At 39.1% G+C, this 6,167-nt stretch overlaps 1 long non-coding RNA gene across 1 annotated transcript; it reads right to left on the reverse strand.

The window, feature by feature from the left end:
• Positions 1-930: 930 nt before the first annotated feature.
• LOC109615470 lies at positions 931-1,314 on the reverse strand. The gene is made up of 3 exons (XR_002196461.1): positions 1,272-1,314; positions 1,055-1,099; positions 931-966 (listed from the first exon to the last, which is right to left on the reverse strand). It is a non-coding gene; the product is annotated as an uncharacterized LOC109615470 (long non-coding RNA).
• Between the last annotated feature and the right edge of the window lie 4,853 nt (positions 1,315-6,167).

The following is a 6,167-nucleotide window of genomic DNA, read 5'->3' on the forward strand; positions in this document are numbered from 1 at the left end:
AACACTAACCAGGGCCTCAGCATGTGTACTGTGGGTTAAGCTCTAGTGATTCATTGATCATAACCGTGGCATTACTCTGCATAAAACATGTAAATTACCAAACGTTTGTTCATAATATTCATTTTCTCTCATGGTCACATGTACGAGATGTATCAGAGATTCACCAATCAACTCAATCTGCAGACGATCACCAGGCCCGTGTACAAAGTCTGAAGCTCTAACAAAGTATCCAAGCCTTTCATAATGAGTGTATAGAATGTGCCAAAATCCCCAACTTCACCAGTATTTTGGAAACTGTCGACTGTCGTAATCCAACTTTGTCAAACACATTACGTTGTGTAACTCTAACATCGCAGTCATTGCAATGAGCTAGATCATGTGAAAAATGGGGCCTTTGCACCATTGCATCTGTGGATTAATGTCTGTATCTCTGTGTAATATTGGCTGGTTCATTTGTATTTTGGGGTGTCGTCTGTTTATGTGTAGATGTTGATTGTCATCCGTGTCTGGTCTGATGTTATAACTATCTTTCACCATTTCTCTAGCTTAACATGTAAATAATGACCCACTTACAGGATAAAATATTATTCTAACTCAAATATACATTTAAATACATCACAGTTTTGATGAGTTGACTGTATATATGTATTACCTTCAGTTTTCAAGCATTATGTAATGGGGTAACGGTGTTCAAAAAAGCCTTGACACTGTGCAGCCACAGGGTGGGGGGTCCATAACTGAAGCCATCATGGTGATGTAGTCTTCATCATCAGTGGGTCCTCACCCTGTTGGCCGATAAATAGAGTACAAAGATTCAGCTGTATGCATATTGCCATAATGTTAATACAATTTAAGTAGAAGGCTGAAAATGTCTGTAAATAATTAGACTTACACAAAATGTATCTTTTCAGGATGTGTAAGATCACAACCGTGCAGTCCAACTGACACTGATGCTGGTTACTTGGTCTGAAATAAACACAAAGAGGGTTAACAGAAGACTAAGCGTATACAGGTATTTAAAGCTGATTATTAATAATGTTAAAAGTCTACTTACTAAGGTTAGAAGCTCCAAACAAAGCGGTGTATAATTCCATTCAAACTAAATCAGAGATATAAAACAGACTCTATGAATGACATATAAAAGCGCTTATATTGCAGCAAAATTTTATTGTTTTATACATTTAAAAAAAGTTCAAATGTGTCGTTTGTTAGCGTTTATAACCGCAACACAATTCAAATCAAATCTTTCAAATAAAATAACGTGGACTTACTATGTAAACGGCCTTCCCCGCGCTGGAACAACAGCTGTCTTCCGTGGTAGCCGCATAGTTAATAAGACAACCCGGAAACTGTCAAAAGGTTACGCATCTTTGTCATTGGTTTACATCATCGTTCTTCACGTTAGAACTACACCAGTTACATTGCTTAAAATTGACATATGGATACAGTTTAACTATTTGTATACGTTTGACATGCACAGATGCTTGTTAAGAATTTACGTGTATCAGAATCTCTGAAGAAGGACGAGGCTTCGGTCCGAATGAGAATTTAACACAAAGATTTATTAATAGGAAATAAGTCAAAATACATGAAATACGCTGAAAATACTTGTTGTAACCCTCAAGCTTCCACAAATATTCGCCCCGAATCAAAATTAACCATTGGTTTTGTTTCTCCCGCCACAGGGGCGGTTACTTTTCATTCGCATGTGGAAAAACCCATCCTTATTGGCTCTTCGTTGGCATAGTGACATGTTGGACGAATCTCTTTGTTTTCACTGTCCAATGAAAGAACGGCATGCTCTAAACTCTTCCCCTTTGTGGTTATTTTCAGTCGCAGATCATAAAAATACATGGTTATTAAATCAGCATTATTTAAACTTAATTTATCTCAACATGCTCTTGGTCCGGTAGAAAACGCCATTTTCATTAGTTATCGCGGCTCAGCCGTGACACCACGTCATTTAATTGTATCTATTACTGACATATAAACGCTGGCTATTGTCACCATATCGCCATTAATTTATTCAACATTTAACAAACATAAGACCATAAACAGCAATAAAAAATCGGATTTCACAAGTTCCTTCAAGTCATTACGAGAACGGAGCATATCTTACACGTAAGTCCCTGCACCCGCCAAAACATGCAGACACGCAAAAAAGGTATTCTTAAACTCGCAAATACTACAGTTAGTAACCATCATTGCCTGTTAAACATTTCTACCAATGTGAAGAAAACTATCTAACGTTAATCCCTGTTGTACAATTTCATAGTACGCATTTACTTAAAGTTTTGTTTACCTGTAATTACATTTCTTGTTCATGCACATTTATACTCTACCTTCTGGGTAAGTTTGTAACGTTTTGCCATATAATGCAACTTAAATGTTAATGCTGACTATTTCACAAATCATCATTGCTCATATACACGTATCAAAGTCATAATTTTCATTTTTTATTTTAAACCACGATACAATCAACCTAGTCATAAAGTGTGGTCAACCCAGATGTTGTATTTCTTTCAAAATAATAGTATTGTTCATGTGATGCTTGTTTACTGTAGTGTTTTGGTGGATTAAAAACCTTGTGTGAAACACTGGATGTATTTCAACTTGCATATACTTCCACATACTTCAGTTTGTACTTGTGGTTATTTAGGGACTGTTACTATAGGCAGATCTGATCTCAAGGCCCATCTTTTGTTAAAATAAAAAATGGGCCAAACATTTTCAGATTTTAAGTCCTGACCCCTTATTTACAGTGAGGAATACAATTATTTGATCCCCTGCTGATTTTGTACATTTGTCAACTGACAAAGAAATGATCAATCTGTAATTTTAATGGTAAGTTTATTTTAACAGTGAGAGACAGAATAACAACAACAAAATCCAGAAAAACGCATGTCAAAAAAATTATACATTGATTTGCATTTTAATGAGTGAAATAAGTATTTGATCCCCTCTCAATCAGAAAGATTTCTGGCTCCCAGGTGTCTTGTATACAGGTTATGAGCTGAGGTTAGGAGCACACTCTTCAAGGGAGTGCTCCTAATCTCAGGTTGTTACCTGTAAAAAAGACACCTGTCCACAGAAGCAATCAATCAGATTCCAAACTCTCCACCATGGCCAAGACCAAAGAGCTGTCCAAGGATGTCAGGGACAAGGCTGGAATGGGCTACAAGACCATTGCCAAGCAGCTTGGTGAGAAGGTGACAACAGTTGGTGCGATTATTCGCAAATGGAAGAAACACAAAAGAACTGTCAATCTCCCTCGGTCTGGGGCTCCATGCAAGTTCTTACCTTGTGGAGTTGCAATGATCATGAGAACGGTGAGGAATCAGCCCAGAACTACACGGGACGACCTTGTCAATGATCTCAAGGCAGCTGGGACCATAGTCACCAAGAAAACTATTGGTAACACACTACGCCGTGAAGGACTGAAATCCTGTAGCGCCCGCAATGTCCCCCTGCTCAAGAAAGCACATGTACAGGACCAGGGATGGAAATTAGCACCCGCCACCAGCCAAATGCGGGTGATTTTGTGTTGTGGCGGGTAAACTCGCTTCACCTACCGGCCACCGTGGCGGGTAAATAAAAATAGCATACTGTTTCACCCGGACACTTTTACGGAAGAGGATTAGTGCCAAGCAATAATAAAAAAAATAAAACCATCTCGACATTAAAGTCATTATAATGCGAGATTAAACTCGTTAAATTTAGAGAAAAAAGTCGAAATACAATCTTGAGAATAAACTCATTAAATATCAAGAGTAAAGTTTAATAATCCGTCTTATGGGAAACCACGAAACCTCGATAAATCGCGCGTAGGTGAAGCCAGCGATAACCTTGCATTTGTCCACTAGTTGTCAATTCATGTTGGACAAAAGCGAGTATATCGCGCAAATTGGACACATTTTTTTTTTCTAAAAAGACCTAGCCGCTTGCAAATTCTCTTTTAAATTTGTATGCTAATTATAATTCTGTCATAATTAGCTAATAGTTGATAGTATTTCTTTGTTACTGAAAGAAAGTCTATAATATAGCTTGACTAATTGATCCAACTCTGCCATCAGTAGGCTATGCAATGCACACTGATCGAATGCGTTATTCTACATTTAATTTCGACTTTTATTCTCGATATTTCATGAGTTTATTCTCAAGATTGTATTTCGACTTTTTTCTCGAAATATTACGAGTTTTTTCTCGAAACACAACGATGTGACTTTATTGTTGAGATGGTTTAATTTTTTGTATTATTGCTTGGCACTAATCCTCTTACGTACACTTTAGAGGCGGCGCACATAAAAAAAATGTGGCTTTACATCGCAGGCGTTAAGAGGTCCGCTGAGAAAACATCTCAGGAGGTGACAGGGTACAACGGCGGACTCAAATGCACGACTCAGAGGGGTGTCACAAGTAACAGTCTTTATTGTTCCAAGAACAAAATGCAGGCAGAGTTACAAAAACGGACGGCAAAAAATCGTAGTCGAGAACCGAGGTCTAGTAACACGGGACAACAAACGCTGGAGGAAAACGCTGGAGAGAGTGACATAAGTACAACTACAATCTGGCACTGGGAAGTGGGACTGGTAAGTATTTATGAATGGGGAAGCTGAAAACAAACAGGTGAAACACATTAGGGGCGGGGACAGTAATCAAACAGGCGGGAAAGCAAAAGATGGGAGGAAGACGAGTGACCTGGGATAAGAGCGACTAATGATGTCAAAATAAAACAGGAAGTGCAGATGAACAAAACAACACACAATAAAAGCAGGAACATGACAGGAGGAGCCAGTGGACAAAGAGGCGAAAGTCAAAAAACTTTTTTTTAAAGAACGATGGAGAAAAGCAGACAATGGGGAGTCCCGCGATTGGTTAGTTTACGACGAGACAAATCTGATAATGTACTGCTCTGTATGTCGTCAACACGCTTCACGTTGTTGGTTAAAAACAAGAAAGTGGCTGGTAAAAACATTGAGTGGCTGGTAGATTTTGAAATCCACCAGCCACAGTGGCCGGTGGACAAAAAATGTAATTTCCATCCCTGTACAGGACCGTCTGAAGTTTGCCAATGAACATCTGAATGATTCAGAGGAGAACTGGGTGAAAGTTTTGTGGTCAGATGAGACCAAAATCGAGGTTTTTGGCATCAACTCAACTCGCTGTGTTTGTAGGACGAGGAATGCTGCCTATGACCCCAAGAACACCAACCCCACCGTCAAACGTGGAGGTGGAAACATTATGCTTTGGGGGTGTTTTTCTGCTAAGGGGACAGGACAACTTCACCGCATCAAAGGGACGATGGACAGGGCCATGTACCGTCAAATCTTGGGTGAGAACCTCATACCCTCAGCCAGGGCATTGAAAATAGGTCATGGATGGATATTCCAGCATGACAGTGACCCAAAACACACAGCCAAGGCAACAAAGGAGTGGCTCAAGAAGAAGCACATTAAGGTCCTGGAGTGGCCTAGCCAGTCTCCAGACCTTAATCCCATAGAAAATCTGTGGAGGGAGCTGAAGGTTCGAGTTGCCAAACGTCAGCCTCGAAACCTTAATGACTTGGAGAAGATCTGCAAAGAGGAGTGGGACAAAATCCCTCCTGAGATGTGTGCAAACCTGGTGGCCAACTACAAGAAATGTCTGACCTCTGTGATTCCCAACAAGGGTTTTGCAGTACGAAGTCATGTTTTGCAGAGGGGTCAAATACTTATTTCACTCATTAAAATGCAAATCAATTTCTAATATTTTTGACATGTGTTTTTCTGGATTTTGTTGTTGTTATTCTGTCTCTGTTCAAATAAACTTACCATTAAAATAATAGACTGATACTTATTTTGTCCATGGGCAAACGTACAAAATCAGCAGGAGATCAAATACTTTTTTTCCTCACTGTACATCTTACACAAAAGTTTCCCACACATAATTTTGTGCTTGTGGAAAAACACCATGCTACATGCACATTGTAAAACATGGAAGGTTAACACCCACTAGTTGTAGGACATCTGTTGTAACACTTATCAGAACATAAAATGCCGGGGTTATAGCATTACAAACCGTACTTTCTCAAAACCATCAGTGCACTTCCACAAATCCATCAATCCAGACATTCTGAAACCAATCACCTATTTTACCAAATCATATTTAAAGCTATAATCCTCTAAATT

The sequence above is a fragment of the Esox lucius genome, chromosome 8 (assembly GCF_011004845.1).
Source record: "Esox lucius isolate fEsoLuc1 chromosome 8, fEsoLuc1.pri, whole genome shotgun sequence".
NCBI lineage: Eukaryota > Metazoa > Chordata > Actinopteri > Esociformes > Esocidae > Esox > Esox lucius.